We start from the raw sequence: 16,903 nt of genomic DNA, 5'->3' as shown, positions 1-16,903 counted from the left end.
GTATCAGAAGCATAGCAGCATCTGCTTCTGGGGAGATCTCAGGAAGTTTCTAATCATGGCAGAACGCAAATGGGGAGCAGGCTCATCACATGGTGAGAATGGGAGCCAGAGTGAGAGAGAATGGCGGGGGCAGTGCCACACACTTTTAAACAAACAGGTCTTAGGAGAACTAATCATCATGAGAACAGCACCAAGGGGATGGTGCTAAACTCTTCATGAGAAATCCACCCCTATGATCCAACAACCTCCCACCAGGCTCCATCTCCAAAATTGGGAATTACAATTCAACATGAGTGTTGAACAGGGACAAAAATATGAACTACTTCAACCATATAGACTAGGATTGTTTTCCTGTATACACTGAATATAGTATAATGGTAATTTCCCATTCATCCATATTGGAAATTGTCAAATGACCATCTTTTACCTTTGCATATTTTCTACTGAATTATCTTAAATATTTGTTATCATTTGTAAAAGTGCTTTATATAGTAAAGATATCCCCCATTGTCTATATATTGTCAGACAGGTTACAACCCATATAAGCTTTTAACAATACCTCAAAGCAAATTTAATTGTATATGTATTCTATCTTCTCGTATCCTCTGTATTTATCACAGTTATTACCGTATATTTTAAATCATTTGGGTTTTATCATTTTTGACCAAATACTTGAATTGTCTAGAGCATGATGGCACTGAGGCCAAAGTAGTAGAAGCTGGCTATGATTTTCAAAGGTTTTAGAGTAAATTCCTTAGACAAACATGCAAAGACAATCTTGTGTCCCTGGGAGAAACAATTATGGCTAAGAACAATTAAGTCCACTGGTAGAAAGATACATTATTGCATAAGTCTTTATTCTCCAAATGGGTCAGTGTTATCTTGGCATACAAATTATGTCACATTATTAATGAAAACCAGCAAAGAAAATGTTTTTAAGGCTATCAAATTGCTGAACGTCAGAGGTCAAACTAAAATGTATTAGAAGCTGTCAAAAACATGTTATTTCCATGATCATAGACATGTTTCAATCACACTGAAAAATTATTAGAACAAATTGCAGAGTTTTTAACCTAAAAGGACTCTGGAACTTTAAAAAAACAAAACAAAACAAAACAAAACAAAACCTTCTTTAAAAAGAAACCTGCATATTGAATTCTGTCACTCTTCTTGTTTAAGAAGCATTAAGCCTTTTAAAAAACCATGGTAATGAGAAGTAGTTCTGTCATCTGTGGCAAGTTTATGTATAAATTTTGTATACCAGCAAATCTGAATACATCTGCTATTAAAAGCACAAGTGTGCCCCCTTCTGAATAAATGAAATATTGAGTCCTATATTTGCACTTCAAATAACCAACTCCCTCCTTTCTGGACAAAACTGAATAAACAAATTTGGGCAAATATTAACAGAGAGTTTTAAGAGCACTCTTTTCTACAAACATTTATGATTGGCAAAATTCTAAAGGAATATTCAGATGAAATCTGCTACGTCCTTTCATATGTGTTTGGTTGTTTTCACAGTTGGAATCCACTAAAATAAGTCACCCGGGAAAAAATTCTGATCTTATTCTAGATAAAGAATGAAAAGCCAGGAAGCTACATAACCCAAGGTTGAGTGGAAAGAGTTGGGTAGAGAGTGGGCAACTGTTTTGGAAACCAAAACAGTGTTAAAGATGTCAGAAAAATGTGAAGTGATATTCCATTAAGACAGTTCAAAGATGTTTTTAAAGACGGTAGCTACGTAAGTTAAGTATCTTGTGTTGACTTAAGTCTGACTTTGTTCTCTTAGTTCTATGGCTGAGACAAGTCCCAGAGTGATTAAGTAGGTTTTGGGAAATTATTTAATGACTAAGCCATATTTTTATACCTTCATTCAAGTGCTCTATCTACCAGAAAACATAATGATCCACATGAACTATTCTGGTATATTAATACATGTTTAATAGATTACCTCTATAAAACTATTTATTTCAATCCAAATTCTTCTCTTATTTCTCCTTCTGTAAATTCAGACCCAAAAACAATTTTTGACCAAAATATGGCACCATATTTGATACACTTCTCTTGGGTAGTGTGACACTTGACTATTTTAAAGCATCATGGAAATCAAATGTGGATGATGAAGATGATTATGACAACAGCAATTGTTATCAAAGTGAAAGTGCACTTTGTCATCACATTATTAAAGGTTGACAGTTAAATGATAGCTTAAATCATAGTTAAATGATATCCTAAGTCATCCGATAAATAGGAATTAACTTCTAACCAAGTTCTCCAATTTATAATCAGAGAACGTCGTGCTTTGTCTCATATTTGCCGCTTTGGTGGCAAAAATAATTTGCCTCATTTTAAACACAAAGGCCGACTGATTAAACCTATAGCTACTATTGCTAGTTTTAGTGGGATTGGTGGCTAAATAAGTTACTTTCTAAAATTCTATAAATGTAATACATTAGAAAACTAAATATTTATACAAATTTCATCAATCTCTGCCTTTGTTTACTAATGTATAGAAATTTCTAATTTCTATATCTAATTTCTATACATTAGAAAACAAAGGCAGAGATTGATGAAATTTGTATAAATATTTAGGATTTTCCTCTCTTTAGCAAACCCATTCACTTCGTGGCCATTCGATTTAGCTCAGATCTATTTTTTCACATGGTATTTAAAACTCATATCCTCTAAGAATGAAGTAAATTATTCTTATTTTCTACATATTTCCAGTGCATTTCCAGAAATCACTAACTTCTGACATTATCAGAACTTTGGATGAAATAAACACAGGCTTTTGGATGAAGTAAATATTGTCTATCACCAGTTAAAATTCTTTTCCAATACTATTCTTTAATGATTCTATAAAGATTCTACACAGAATCTTTCCAACACTATTACTCAATACATTCTCCAGAATACTGTGTTAATATACTTACAAAGTGTTGAATCTTTAAATTGCTGTTCTCAATGGATAAAACTGACTGATAAAAGCACATTTATAAATGTCAGTTGCCATATGGTTTACACTTTTGCTAATGATCAATCACAAGATTAAATCAATCATTGGACAAATACTGTTATAAAACTGTGAAATGTTTACGCCAACTCTCTTCTTCTCTCCCCAAGTAACATCACTAATTTGTGCCTATATTTACGAACATTTAACCCATACCTCCTTTCCTGCTGTAAGATTCAAATTTACCAATTGCATTTAGAGTGACCACCTATTACTTGGCCAACGTATTCATTTGAAAAGAACATTTATTGAATCAGCATATATAAAATCTCTTTGATTTAATTAATAGGCATTGTGTATTCCTTGCCAAAAATATGTTCTCAACTAAAATATACCCTATGATCATCAACTCACAGAGTTGTTGCTGATTATTCATAATTGTGCAATGAACTATCTTGTAGAATAAACAACCTCGATAGTTCTTATTTTGAAAAACTTCAAAACGTTCAGACTAGTAATTACATTGAATAATAGCTTAATTTAAATTGTAAAAGACCTCTAGTGGATTGTTTATTTCATTTACACTGTGTGATATGTTTTATACAGAAAGAAGTTATACATACTCATGAATCAATATGTACAATGAAGAATATTGAAAACAAATGGGTTTTATTCTACTTTTTTAAAAACTGTTGAAATTGAGCCCAGCCTTCCCCCTGCCACTTGTTGCAACTTCCATACTTCATATGTACACCACCTCTTTCCTTGACCCTTGAAAGATATCATGTGTTTTTCACCTGAGAATGATGTAAATTATGAACACTCTGATATTTACATTTTGTCAGAAGGTTTTGTTTATGTATTTATCTTGTGAATTGCTGATGTATTATCAGTATGGCATCCAATTGTCTTTCTTAACTGTGAATCACTTTTCAGTTGTGAATTTGTTATCTGTAAATCACAAACTATCCTTGTTGCCTGGGCTTAAATAAAAAGCCCAAGATGCATACCTGACTGATCACTATATTCCATCCCCTAGACTACAGAGCTTGATTCAAGAATGGACACCAACTAAAACTAGTCCAGTCTCAATAGGGTATTGCAAATTAAAACAACAATGAGATACCACTACACACTTATTAGAACGGTACAATCCCAAACACTGACAAGGACAAGTGCTGGCCAGGATGTGAAGTAACAGCAACTCATTCATTTACATAGAAATGAAAAAAGGTATGGCCATTTTTGGTGACAGTCTTGCAGATCCTTAAGAAGCTAAACATAGAATTACCATATGATCCAACAATTACTCTTGTTGGTACTTCTCCAAATGATTTGAAAACGTATGTCCACACAAACCTGCACACACGCATTTCCAGTGACTTTATTCATAATTGCCCAAACTTGGAAGCATTCAGGATATCCTTCAATACATGAATGAAAAAACAAACTGGTATATCCATGCAATAAAATAATACCAGTGTAATAACAGTGATAAAAACAAGCAAGCAAGCCCTCAAGCCATATGGAAAGGAACTTTAAGTACCTATTGCTAGGTGAAAGAAGCCAATCTGTGAAGATGACACACTGCATGATTCCAACTATATGACATTCAGGGAAAAGGAAAACTCGAGAGACAGTAAAAACATCACTAGTGGCCAGGACTTTGGCAGGAGGGAGGAAATGCTGAACAGGCGGAGCACAGAAATTTTGGAACAATATTCTGTATGATACTGTAATGGTGAATAAATGATATTACATATTTGTCAAAACACATACAAACTCTACAACACAGAAGGTGAGCTCTAATATAAACTATGGGCTTTAGTTTATCATGCTATATCAATACTGGTTCATCAGTTGTAACAAATGTACCACATCAGTGCAAGATGTTAATAGGGAAAACTGTGTATGGAGGGGTTGAGAATCTTTGGGAGCTGTCAGTATTCACTGCTCAATTTTTCAAAAAACCTAAAAGGGCTCTAAAAATAAAGTCTATTAATTAAAAAACAACTGGTTGAATGAATCATAGTTCCAAAAATTCTGTTGGTGTTACTTGGAAAGAAAATCACAGGAAAGACTTCTCAGGGACTATCACATGAAGAAAGCCTGCCCATAAATAAAGATAAATTGAGGGTGAATAACAGGAAAAGAGTGAGAAACAGAAATCGAATCTTGCATATTCTCTTCCCTCTGAAGGGAAACCGTGCTTGAATCCAGTACTACCTCTAAGCCTTTCAATGTACAGCTACCTGTAAGTCAACAGAATGCCTTTAGGTCAGAATGAGTTGGGTTTTCTGCAACCAAAGGACTCCACTCCTGAATAATACAGTTCTATAAGTACAGATAAATATTGCAGTGCTAGTTTTATTTTTTTTTATAATTTATTTAATTTTCCAAGTTGATGGAGATGGAGTGCTACTTTTAAATTACCAGTTAGAAACACAGCTAATTTCTAGAGTGGAGAAGGGAACATTTCCAAGTAATGTTGATAATAGACCCCCAGAAATTCAGTTAAAGACAATGAAACAGATTTTATTTAAGTAGTGTTATTAGCACTGGGTATGGAAGAGCTCTAGACAGTCAATGGAATTCCCACAGTGGCTGCTATGGAACAAGTGAAGTCAACAGGTGGGTGTTGACAATGAGCAGGAAAGGCTTCCAAAGTCAGCATTCACAGCTTCTCTATTTCATTTACTGGACATCTCTGTAAGTATTTCTTTGAACAAAGGAATGTTCAGTCAAGACAAAGTTTGAAAGACACTAGATTTGGAACATGGGTAACTACCAAGTTCAGGTCTTGCTCAGTTCTGGACCTCCAACAGAACCACGGAGCAGGAACTGAAACACATAAATGATAAGCTGGCAATTGAATTTAGTGGGCATTTATTATTACAACAGATCAATTGGCTGCATCACAATAACCAGCCAAGTTTCTCAGGAGAAACAATAAGCCTCTGCAGGGGTAGAGAGAGCTTAGCACCTTGGAAGATGCATTCTGATGTCTTAACACAATACAAAAAGGGAGAAGACATCTACACAGAAGTGTGATGAGAGCATGGACAGGGTGACACTGACCTCAATGTGTGCCTTTATAGACCAGGGTTCTGTTTGTATAAAGAATCTCTCACGATGGTCTTTCCAAATTGCTGCTTCTGTGTAATACTCTGTATTCCATAACACTTCCTGGAATAAAGGAATGGATGAATGGTGCCCCCTGGAGTTGTTCAATCCAGTGACCCTGCTGCTGTCACACTAACACGAGTACTTCAGTCCCCATATTATCAGCTATTTCAGGTGGGCATTTATGTCTCAATGCCATAATGTTAAAATGACTTCCTGCCAAAGTCATGCTCCCAATCACCTTGGATCCCCTCGGAATCCAAGATTATCTTCCAGTCTAGTTTCAACTCCTTATTTCCCACCCCAGGTTTTCTCAGGGCAATTTCTAAAAAGTTCAATTAAATTTAATTTTTATATTAAGTTTCATTCCTGATCACCAAAACCCTTGCTTTTGGACAAACATATATGTGTCTATTGAAAGACTTGCATACAGCTATAGTAATGTAATAATGATGACAAACATTATAAAAATCAACATTTATTGTTGTACCACACTGTACTTAAAGATTTTGAAATACATCATCCCATTCCAGGAGCTTCTAATTTCTAAGTGAAACATTGACTTCTCTAAGGTGTCCAGAGGATTCCTCCTCCAAATAACTGTCTATTTATCAGGTACAATTGGCAATTCCGCCAACTGGGATTCCTGCTGCTAATGTGGTTTCCCATATTGCTGTGTAGGAAGTAATCGTGACATCAGCTTCTGAACCAGCCATGGAAATAGCAGATCTCACACACACCTACTCTCTGCAAATCATCATGGACAGTTTTCCTCTTTCATGTTTGTAAAAGGGGGAGCAGATGATTTATGTTACTTGAGGGGGTGGAGATAAAAATTCTCCACCTATTTCTTGCACATCACAGCCACAGAAAAGATTTCAAGAAAGATTTGAAGCAGAAATGAATAATTTTGGACTCAGCTCTTGCCTCTACTGCTCTCTCAGGAAGGGTGCATAATAATGTTTTTTTCTTTTCATCTCAGAATGCTGGCAAATGTGTCAGGGAATGAGGATTAATTCATTTCTGAAAAAAATCTTTTTAGTCATAAGAAACATGGAAAGCAATTTTTATGAGCATTCTGAATGATTTTTTTGATGTCAATAGTATTGAAGATAAAAAAATGGCAAATTAAAGCTCTACTTCCTTTTTAATTAGTGATGTTTAAAGGCCAATGTAGTTTTTAGAGCAGCATCTGTACTTTGATAAATGACATCCTTCAAAGAATAGTTTCTGATAGACTGAACTATATATTAATTTTGTTACAGAATTTCTTTCTTACCAACACTTTTATGTGATCATGAACACGCTTCTTCACTATTATGACTAAAAAATAATCCACATCGTAGCTCATTTTTCATCTGCAAGATTTTTGGCTTTTGAGGTACTTATTTGAAAGCTAAATAAGATTTCATTGAAGCCTCAAAAGTAACAGTTCTGCCTGTTAGTATCCACACACTTAAACTTCATGACATCATATACAAGTTCAAACACATTTTTCTTTACAGACTCTAATATTTTTACTGTTACATGGAAACAATGTCATGTTATATTTATAGCAAAATGCCTAGACATGGTCAGAGGCTCCTGTTGTTTAAAGGAGATTAAATGCCTAGACATGGTCAGAGGCTCCTGTTGATTAAATGAGACATAAGACTGTTACTTTATGAAAGGGGGATGTGGTCGGGCAATGTCAAACAAATCAGAACCAATCATGGGGCAACAAGATGGGTATTTTTTAAGACTTTATTTTTTAGAACAATTTTAGGTTCAGAGTAAAATTGAGATAAAGGTACAGAGATTTCCCATATATACTCTGCTGGTACACATGCATACTCTCCCCCACTATCAACACCCCCTCCCCCACCCACCGCCCAGAGTGGTGCCTTTGTTACAATTAATAAACCTACGTTGATAACATCATTATCACCAGAGTCCATAGTTTATATTAGGGTTCACCCTTGGCATTATTCATTCTATGAGTTTGGACAAATGTATAATGACATAAATTCACTGTTGTAGTATTATACTGAGTAATTTCATTGCCCTAAAAATCCTCAGTGCTCCACCTATTCATCCCTTCCTCCCCCAAACCCTTGGCAACCACTGATCTTTTTGCCATCTCCATAATTTTGCTGCTTATTTCTTTTGACCGGCTATAGTGAGTTCACCACGTGAAAGGTAAAGCCAGCTCGCTTCCAGTGGACATGACTCACCAGTTTTCAAACGATAAAATTCTAAAATTCTAACTATATTTTTGCTTGAGAGAATTTTTAAAATTCAAATGGTATATATAAAGTGAGAGTATTTTGATATATTTAAGTTGCTCACTATTTTAAATTTGCATGGTTCCATTTATAAAAATGTGGCTCCACTGGTGCCCAACACATGGAAGATTCTCTCACAGATAAATCTGACCTTTTGCTGTAGCTGTACCCATTCATGTTCTGTGACACTCATCTCTTTGCCCACTTCATGAAAGAGAAGTAAAGACTGTTTGTACTAGAATAAATTTTCTATATTGTCCTTGCCCCTTACTAAGTAATATTTAATTTATCCTTTTGGCATTGGGTCTACCATGTGAGATCCAAACAGAAGAGATTCCAAATTTTTATTCCTGTGCTTCTAAACAGAGAACACAGAAGGACATTCCATCTATAAGAGCAACTCTTTATAGTTCCTGTTTCACACTGCTGTATCAAAGAATGACTTTAGTCCTATGCATTCAGAATGCATCTTAAACAGGCATAAAGAATAATGTAATTGTACATTTAAAAATAACTACAAGAGTATAACTGGATTGTTTGAAACACAAATGATAAATGCTTGAGGTGACAGATACCCCATTTACCCTGATGTGATTATTACACATCATATGCCTTTATTGAAATATCCCATATACCCCATAAGCATAAAAACTTACGATGTACCCACAAAAAATAAAAATTAAAAATAAATAAAACAGGTGTAAAGAATGATTGAACACTAAGACATTTTGCTCTGGCATGTTTTGTTTGTTTGTTTTTTCCAGAGATAGGGCCTTGCTCTGATGCCTAGGCTGGAGTGCAGTGGCACAATCATAGCTCACTGAAGCCTTGAACCCTGGGCTCAGGCAATCCTTCTGCCTCAGCCTCCTGAGTCCTTTAAAATATTTTGTGAGCTAGCAAGAAAGAACTTTGGAGTTTACATAATCTGGGGCTACATGCACGAGCCACCATGCCCAGCTAATGTTTTTAGAGACATGGTTTCCAACTCCTGGCCTCAAGTAATCCTCCCACCTTGGCCTCCAGAGTCCTTTGGAGTAGTTTTGAGCAAGTGACAAAGTACTTTAGAGATTACATAATCTAGTCCATTCTGTTTTATAATGGAAGATCCTTAGTCCCAAGGGAGTAAACCTAATTGTCCCCTCAAATTTCTAATCATGTAAGCGACAGTCCAGTCTACTGAATCCTTAATTACACATGGTTCACAACATAAGTATAATTTCGCCTACTTGTTTATTAACTTATCATCCCCATATGATATTCAGTGAGAGTTACAGTAGACAAAGGACAGACTCGTTTCCAATTCTTTTCGTCCAGATCTTCCGATCTGGAATAAGATCACCTGGGTTTGTAATCTAGCTCTGCCACTTACTAGCTGAACAGGTTACTTAACCTTATCATTATCTTTTTCTGTATATTTGAAATGGAAAATTTAGTACCAATCTCTTAGGGATGTATGTTGAAATGCATAGCAGAGAGAGGGTTTAATAAATTTTAGCCACGGTGATAAGTATTAGCATTATCCAGCCAATCTATTTCTAAATAAATAGTCCATAGTAGAATTTTCATCAGATCTTTTCTGTCTTGTATGTAGCCTGCTGGTCTTCATTTCTTTATTTCTCTGGAACAAAAAATGTAATCTGAAAAAATATTATAACATATGTCTAAACTGCATCGTCCTAAGCAATATATCTTCCAAGGGATGTGGATGGGAATCCAATTGCATACCATCCAAAAAAACTCATGCAAGGGAATTAAGTATCTAGTATAATAAAGGAAACACACCTAAAAAGAAATGACCAGAATATTTCTCTCCTGACTTGACACTGATTTTTGTCAAATGGTTTATGAGTTCTCTAGGAAACTTGCAAATTTTTGTATTGGTGACTATGATGTTCACTCTCCAATGGAAATACTGTATCAACACTACTATAAGAAATGACAAAGCCATTGTTTATTGTTCTAAAAAGTAGAGTTTTAGAACCCTCTAGGGAAACTATCTTCTGTAGAAAGTGATGTTCATGAAAACTTTTAGCATTGATTCAATAAAAAAAAAGCATCTATTTGCAAAAGTAATAGACTAAATGTGAAATTGTTAACCAATTGATATCTGCAAATGGAAATGAGAATAATTGTCAATCTGTACTCCCCAGTACAGATCTCTTCGGGTCACCACAAAGTAAATTTTGTTGGCATAATGTTACTTTTCCCATACTTCGCACCATGTCTCAAATCATAGCATATTATTATTTATATGTAATATACATATACAATACAACACACATACCTGCCAAAAGAAGTAAAATTGCTGGGAGTTTTCTGTTTGTTTGTGTTCATTCAACTCTGCATTCACATACAAAAGCTTCCTAGGATTGTGTACCAAATTATTGGTATCAACTCTCTTAAAATTTGAAGACTGTTTTTACTAAACAATTCACTTATTTCCATTGCTCACAGGCATTCTAGAATAGAGCTTTAGAGCACAGGGTTCTGGGTTCTGGCTCTAGGTTCTAATGGAATTCAACTACTTTTTAGATCTAAGCCTCAGTTTTCTGAAATTTAAAGTGAGGGCAGAAATAACATAGATGTGGCAAAACTGCTAGGCATAGATGCCTGGAATATAACTAAGCACATACAATATATGTGTGTACATGTGCATGTGTGTCTGTGTATATTGCATACATGCATGCCTTTTATTTCTGTTTTCAATTTTTCAGGTAATGCTGAAATTGTATTTGTTCAGAAAAAGTCAGTTTTTTGTAACATTAGTACAAACCAGCTCTTTTTCCTGGCTTCCATTCTCCTTGGCCTTTCAGATTTTGAGAGCTTTTTTTTTTTTTTCCACCGTAGGCATTTAATAAATATGTATTGCAATGATTTTGACTCTTTTCTTATTTAGGAATATCTGAATCTTCCCTTCCTCTCCCTTGGAGACCATATTTATTTATTTTTACTTTTATACCTGATGGTCCTGATTCTTCTGTTACTTATTTATATCTGGGAATCTGCCTCCTTTTCTAGTTCAGTGAAATTCTATTGCTGTAATGCGGTGTTTCCTGGCCTCTGCACTACTGATACTTGATGCTGGATACTCCCTGGTTGTTGGGGTTTTGTTTTGCTTTGCAGGATATTTAGCAGCATCCTTCATCTCAACCCAGTAGATGCCAGTAGCACGCTCCAACCCGTTATAACATCCGGCATTGTCTCCAGACATTATTAAGAAAATATTCTCTGAAAAAATTGCCTCAGGTTGAGAACCACTACTGTAATGTATTGGTTGACACACACACTTTAGAGTTAGAAAGTCACATAGTTTAAGTCTTGATTCAGTCCTATCACCTGATTTTGACAATAGTAGGCATTTAAAAATAACTTGTTAAATAAAGGCTGAAAACTATGATAACCACTTAACATTTCCAATCCTTAGTTTCCTGATTTGTGATATAGGAACAACAAAACACCTATTTTTAGAGAGATGCTTTAATGGTCTTAAGTGGGATTTAGTGAGACCTTGTAGTTCAGCTGCTGTGTTTCATTTGGGTATCTGAAGAGGATATGAAAATGGGATTAAACTTGCAAGAGTTTACCTAGGGGAAATGTCCATGTGAAGGACAATGGAAGGGACTTACGGAAGTCTAGAAGAGCAGAGCTATCAGGAAGCAAGCCTGACTCCAAGGAAAGCGAGGAGGAAAGGAAGATTGGATACAAGTGTCCTGAATTGCCATGCAATATAAAGAAGTTTCAGCAAGGCTGAAGGGGAGTCCTGGAGCAATAATCAACCATCAGAGGAGTCCTTCCTGTCTTGGAATCCCTGCCATGATCCCACCTCCACTGGGAGTTGTCCGTGAGAGACCTGGCCCTAGTGCAAAGAGGGTAACAGATCGCAGAGCGAGGCAGCTGGGGCCCTTCCTCAGTTATGCTCCTTGTGGTGGAGGTCTGCTGGGTGCTTGCTGGTGTCTGACAGCTACCTCACACAGTGCTTAAAATAGATTGGGACATTATTATGATAATTAATATTATCATCTTTGTTATGATTACTAGTATAATTCATATGAAAACCTCACCCTATACCAGACCCTAAACCCATAGCCATCTTCTCAAATTCTTTATTACATGTTATCGACAACACATTTTTTACATTTGTTAGACATCTCTATTTGGAACTCTACTAGGAATCCTGAAATTAACATGTCCAAAACAACATAACCTCATTTCCCCCTACCCTGGCCCAACTTTTTCCTTCCCATTCATCATCAGCTCAGTAATGGGCTCCATCATCCACTCAGTTGCTCAGACAAAAACTCCTGGAGTCATTTTTGACTCCTCTTTTTCACATACTGTGTCTGATCCCTAAGCAAATCTTGTCACTTGGCCTTTAAAATATATCCTGAATCCAACTATATGTTTCTTTTTCTTGTTTTGTCCTTCACTCCGACTGGCAATCATCATTTCTCTCTCTTTCTTCTCCAGAATAAAAAGTTGCATGAAGGAATAATAAATGATTAAACAGCAGGGGCCTAAGGTCTAACATCATTGCCTAGGCCAGAGGTTGACAGAATTTTTCCTTAAAAGTTAGACAGTAAACAGTTTAAGCTTTGCCAGCCAAGAGGCTACATCAAAACTAATATGTAGGTACTTCTATAACCATTTATAGGGGAACCATTACAAAATGTAAAAAATCATTCTAAGCTCTCAAGTAATGAGCTAGATTTTGCTCACGCGCCACAGTTTACCAAATACTTACCTAAACTATCATCTCTCAACAATCGGGTAACCTTTCTCACTTCTTATTCTCCAACAATACTCTTTGTAGGAGAGCCAGAATAATGATTCTTTTATAATAAGATTTCATTTCATTCTGTTTCCCTAAACCTTCCTATAGATTCTGGTAATAATTGTTATAAGATTCAAAATTCTTCCCTGGACCCATATGGCCCTATATGATGTGTCTCCCACTTCACTTCATCTCTCTGACATCATTTCCCACCACATCACCTCTTGATTTTTGTCTGTCCTGCAGCCACACGGGTTCTGGGGTACTTTGAATGCCACTCACATGTTCAGCCTCAGGGCCTTTGCACTGGCGTCTTCCTCTGCTGTTCCCTGACGTACCACCTGGCTGCTCTCTCACGTCACATACCCCTCTGCAAAAATCTCACCTTCTTGGAGAATCCTCCCATTGAGAGGTGACAACGTGCTAGTAGCCCTCGCTCTCGGTGCCTCCTCGGCCTCAGCGTCCACTCTGGCAGCGCTTGAAGGGCCCTTCAGCCAGCCACGGCACTGTGGGAGCCGGTCTCTGGGCTGGCTGAGGCCGGAGCTGGCTCCCTCTGCTTGCGGGGAGGTGCGGAGGAAGAGGTGCGGGCGGCAACTGGGACGCTAGCGGACCAGCGCGAGTTCCGGGTGGGCGTGGGCTGGGCGGGCTGTGCACTCTGAGCAGCCCTGGCCGGTGCCGCCGCCCCGGGGCAGTGAGGGGCTTAGCACTGGGGCCAGCACCCGGGCCAGGTTGCGCCACGTCCCCCAGCAGTGCTGGCCTGGCAGAGCTGCGCTCGAATTCTTGCCGGGCCTCAGCTGCCTCCCGGCGGGGCAGGGCTCGGGACCTGCAGCCCACCACGTCCGAGCCCCCGCTGTCCGAGTCCCCCTCCGTGGTGGGCTCCCGCGAGGCCTGAGCATTCCGGACAGGTGCCGCCCCCTGCTCCGTGGCGCCTGATCCTATCGACTGCCCAAGGGCTGAGGAGTGCAGGTGCACTCCTACATCCCCTGTGTGGGATCTACTAGGTGAAGCCAGCTGGTCTCCTGGGGACTTGGAGAACTTTTCTGTCTAGCACACTGTGTCTCGCTAAAGGATTGTAAACGCACCAATCAGCATTCTGTGTCTAGCTCAGGGTTTGTAAATACACCAGTCAGTACTCTGTGTTTAGCTTAAGGTTTGTAAATACACCAATCAGTACTCTGTATCTAGCTAACCTAGTGGGGACTTGGAGAACTTTTCTGTCTAGCACACTGAGTCTAGCTAAAGGATTGTAAATGCACCAATCAGCATTCTGTGTCTAGCTCAAGCTTTGTAAATACACCAATCAGTAATCTGTATCTAACTAACTTAGTGGGGACTTGGAGAACTTTTCTGTCTAGCACTCTGTGTCTAGCTAAAGGATTGTAAAGGCACCACTCAGTGCTCTGTGTCTAGCTAATCTAGTGGGGACTTAGAGAACTTTTATGTCTAGCTAGAGGATTGTAAATGCACCAATCAGCACTCTGTGTCTAGCTCAGGGATTGGATCAGCGCTCTGTCAAAATGGACCAATCAGCTCTCTGTAAAACGGACCAATCAGCTCTCTGTAAAATAGACCAATCAACAGGATGTGGGTGGGGCCAGATAAGAGAATAAAAGCGGACTGCGCAACCCAGTCAGGTTCCTGTCTGTGCTGTGGAAGCTTTGTTGTTTTGCTGTTTTACAATTAGTTTTGCTACTGCTAACTCTTTGTATCTCTGCTGCCTTGTTGAACTGTAACACACACTGCCAGGGTCAGCGGCTTCATTCTTGAAGTCAGCGAGACCAAGAACCCACCAATTCTGGACACACCATGAAAACCCTAACTCGAATATCACTTGTCTGTCACCGTCTCTCCTCTTACTCTTCATCATGTTCCTCCATTGCACTTATCATTGCTGGGTTACTTGCTTATTTGTTGGCAGGCAGTTTTTCTCTTCCACTAGGATGTTGGCTGAAAAATAGTTGATGGGGTTCACGCGAGGTCTCCATGCCAAGAAGAGTTCCTGATACTGAGTATAAAACACTTGATTTTTTAAAGTAAACAAACAAGTAGGGTTTAATGTCGTTTTGAATTATTTATTGCATTGTCTAGATTAATCCCAAGCACCTTAAGTTTTGAATCGTGTATTTCATTTTCTTCTATTCTGTTACTCTTATGTCTTACACATGATCTGTGCTAAATGTTTACAACCATTAAATACATATGACATATATGGATTTACTGTTAAAGCACTATTTTTTTGTCAATAGAAGAAAGTCTTATAATAAAACTAGTGCGCACTGACAAGTAGAGAAAAAGTATAGCAATAAGGTACATAAAAATTGAAAATTCTCTAAAATCTCACTTCTAAGAGATAATCAGTGAATGAATTGATTTTTTTTTTTTTTTTTTTTTTTTTTTTTTTTTTTTTTTTTTTTTTTTGAGGCAGAGTCTTGCTCTGTCGTCCAGGTGAGAATGTAGTGGCATTATCTCGGCTCACTGCAACCTCTGCCTCCTAGGGTTCAAGTTCTTCTGTCTCAGTCTCCTGAGTAGCTGGGACAACAGGTGTTTGCCATACGCCTGGCTAATTTTTATATTTTTAGTAGAGACGGGGTTTCCCCATGATGGCCAGGTTGGTCTCGACCTCCTGACCTCAGGTTATCCGCCTGTCTCTGCCTCCCAAAGTGCTGGGATTACAGGTGTGAGCCATCGCGCCTGGCCGATATATTTCTTTAGTGTTGTGTTTCTGTGCACGTATTCCTTTCTTTTCTTTTAATAAAAATAAGGTAACACGCTCCATAATCCTTTAACGGCTTATGGACTTTTTAAATTCAGTTAATGCTAGGTTTTTAATATCTTTTCATGCCAGGAACTTACAATTTGAGACTTGGCTTTTGAAAAATATGTGAGAAAATATAGAAAATCCATTAATTAGGATACTTTAGGATTAAATTATTGTAGAAGTGACAAGTATAGGATTTTTAGTGAGCAAGACATGGCATTTGGGGGCCTAAATGCATAGGCATTGAAGTATAGATGGAGTTGGGAGAAAAATGTCATCTGTAGGTTAACAGGCTACCTAAAAGATACAGATTAACTATCTGAATTCTACAAGAATAAGAATGAGATCAAGCAGTATAATAAAGGAAGAAGTAGCAAAATTACAACAGAGCAGTGAAATGGATATGCTTTCTGGCAATAATTGTGAAAGGTCTGGTAATGAGAAAGTAGGAACAGCTAGTGGCTGCCACATAAAGAGAAAATGAGATTAAATAGCTCAAGTTATAGCGTGATGACTTCTTTAACAATCTGGAAAAGGTTTTGAGGAACATTTAACCATAGACAGATATTTTATGTGCAAAATTAAGGTTAGAAAACTTATTTTCTTTTTAGTGTGAAGTTATACATTTCAAATGCAATGTTACTGCTTTTTATAACCTAAATTATTATTACTAGTATTATCTTTTTCTAGAGCTCTTGAGTTTAGTTAGAGCTGCCAAACATTCTCACATGATAGAAGTGATGCATTAAAAAGTAAAGTAATAGAAAAAGAGTTTTGCTGTTTTTTTATAAAAGGGCTGTTCAAATGGAATAGTTTCTTGCTTATATGGGACTATAAGAGTTTGCAGTAACCAGTCTTCATGGTGTGCTTTTTCTTTAAACTTCCAATTGCTTTATGCTCAGGTATTGAGTTTCTACGTGCATTTCCTCCCTGTACAGCTGAGATGCTGAGAGATTCTAGTGTAATCCTTTGAGCCAAATGCTATTGTTGCTAAGGCAGAATTTACGACATACATATAACTCCTATTTGGGATG

The 16,903-nt window shown here is 37.4% G+C and overlaps 1 long non-coding RNA gene across 2 annotated transcripts in view; it reads left to right on the top strand.

Moving 5' to 3' along the window:
• Nucleotides 1–16,903, top strand: part of LOC106996838 (uncharacterized) — a 165,453-nt gene that overhangs the window by 12,811 nt on the left and 135,739 nt on the right. For both annotated transcript variants that reach the window (XR_001442921.3, XR_001442922.2), the window contains exon 2: nucleotides 1,522–1,610. This is a non-coding gene — a long non-coding RNA (uncharacterized LOC106996838). The remainder of the gene's footprint in view (nucleotides 1–1,521; nucleotides 1,611–16,903) is intronic.

Source organism: Macaca mulatta, chromosome 2 (genome assembly GCF_049350105.2).
Source record: "Macaca mulatta isolate MMU2019108-1 chromosome 2, T2T-MMU8v2.0, whole genome shotgun sequence".
Lineage (NCBI taxonomy): Eukaryota > Metazoa > Chordata > Mammalia > Primates > Cercopithecidae > Macaca > Macaca mulatta.
This window is presented reverse-complemented; position numbering and strand designations above follow the sequence as displayed.